Raw genomic sequence first — 2,500 nt, 5'->3', positions numbered from 1 at the left:
GCTCAAAGCTGATATGAAATATAGCAAATTTCAGTATGATGGAACGGGTTTTCAGGAAAAATGAAATTATAGTAAAGATTAAAATTTGCAATCGCAAATTTAAGTAACAAGTAAGTTATAATATTGATTTATTAAGACAAAATGACTTCATGCAATTTTGCTTCTGATTTCATAAGCATTAGGGAAGTCAATTATTTTTTTATTCCCGCAAAATTAAATATTAAGAATATTATTTATATCTTTTAGATAATAGAATGTGTTATGATTTTATATCATTTGATGTTAGAGAGTTTTTTTTTTTTTATTATTTAAAGATGAAAAGGAGTTACATTTTATTGAAAAATGTTATTTAGTCTTGAAAGGAAAAATCCTGCTCTATTTTACTGGTTCACTTTTGCAAGCATAAATATGAGGTGAAATGATTTTTATGATTGATCCAAATTAATTTCGAATGTATTACTTATTTCCATCGATAACAGATTTCCAATGGACTTCTGTTTGATAAATGTTATTAACTGCTGAAATACAACTCCTGTCATTAGAAAAGAAAATGTTTTTAGGCTTAGATTTTAACTGTTATTGATAATAAAGCAAATATTTCTATCATTCTAAACCATATTTATTGTTGATTTATGGGGGAAAATTTATAAGGCTAAGTTTAGGAAAAGAACCGAAAGTTCCTTTTAGATGAAAGATGTTATTAGTTTATGGTTACGGAAAAAACTTTTCCTATTATATAGATAATAAAAAAAGGTAAAAATCAAAGAAAAAACTGAACTTTACGTGCCCCTCAGTCTCTGAAGCAGGTGAGACGGAGAAATGAGATCATGTGAGGTAAGTTGATCCTAATACCATATTGGTGTAGGAGGATGGAGGGGAAGGGGGGTGATTAGAAGGGGGGGTTGTGATGCTGTAGGTAGATGCTGATGGTTTTACATTGGGGGAGGGGCAAGTTGAGTTGAGGGAGGAGGGAGGGAAGAGGGGGGGGGAGAGTAGTTAGACGAGAGGTGAAGGAGACTCCAAGAGAGCTGAGGTCTTTGACCGTTGGCTCTCTCAAGAGGGAGGGATTTCAGCTTGGGGGCCGCCCCCCCCCCCCCCCCCGAGCGGCTGACCCACTTCGGGGTTTTCGAAGGCAAAACAATGAATGCCTGGGTATCGGGCAATGGGGCATACCTGATGGGAGGATAAGAGAAAAAGAATGGCTGATAAATAGCGGATGCAGGTAATTTATCCAACTACATGGGTATAAACAGTTGCCTCCATTACATGCAAATGAGATCATTTATTATGCATTCTTTTCAAGATGGCGGGTCATAAAATTCTCCGACGAGTCACGTGTTATTGTGGTGCCGATATTTCGAAATTTCGATCCTCCTCCGGTAGGGTTTTTTTTTTTTTTTTTTTTTTTTTTTTTTTTTTTTTTTTTTTTTTTTTTTTTTTTTTTTTTTTTCGATGGAAATAATATTTAACGAACAGATTCGTTTTCGAGTGTTTTTTAATGTATTAGGTGTTTTTATGTACATAATTAATTCTCAAAATTAGATGGCCGGATATGTTAACATTACCACAAATAGTTGATGGATTTTGCAAAGTGTTTAGTGAAGTTGAAAAGCATAAGGTATATTGTGTTTTTTTAATTCTTTTTACACTAATGTTTTTTTAAAGGGCAATCCCTTAAGAATATTATGAATAACATTTTCTGAAAGATTATATTACAAATCGCTTCGAATATTCCATCGTAAATATTTTCTATTATTGAATTAGGTTTAGTAACGCTTGAGTTATTACTTGCCCTTTCTCGTTGTCATTGACTTGATTTCTTTGCTAAATCGTTATTTAGATTTGAATAAGACTCATGATCTTTGAGACACGTATGTTTTCCTTTATTCAGAACTTTGCTTTAATGAAAATAATCTCCACAATTATCCCAAAGAAATTGCTCATTGGTATTATATAGTTAGATAATATATGTTAGTAGGTAGTAGGTTGGCCAGGGTTCCAGCCACCCGGTAATATATTACTGCTAGAGAGTTATGGAGGCCTTTGACTGGCCAGACAGTACTAATTTGGATCCCTCTCTCTGGTTACGGTTCATTTTCCTTTTGCCTACACACACCGAATAGTCTGGCTTATTCTTTACAGATTCTCCTCCGTGCTCATACATCTGACAACACTGAGATTACAAAACAACTTTTCTTCACCCAAGGGCTTAACTACTGCACTGTAATTGTTCAGTAGCTACTTTCCTCTTGGTAAGGGTAGAAGAGACTCTATAGCTGTGGTAAGCAGCTCTTGTAGAAGGACACTCCAAAAGCAAACCATTGTTCTCTAGTCTTGAGTAGTGCCATAGTCTCTGTACCATGGTCTTCCATTGTCTTGGGTTAGAGTTCTATTGCTTGAGGGTACACTCGGGCACCATTCTATCTAATTTCTTTCCCTCTTATTTTTTGTTTTTGTTTTTTATAGTTTGTATAGGAAATATTTTAATGTCACTTTCTAA

This window comes from Palaemon carinicauda, chromosome 33 (assembly GCF_036898095.1).
Source record: "Palaemon carinicauda isolate YSFRI2023 chromosome 33, ASM3689809v2, whole genome shotgun sequence".
Classification (NCBI taxonomy): Eukaryota; Metazoa; Arthropoda; class Malacostraca; order Decapoda; family Palaemonidae; genus Palaemon; species Palaemon carinicauda.
The sequence above is the reverse complement of the archived record's forward strand: the minus strand, read 5'-3'. Positions refer to the sequence as shown.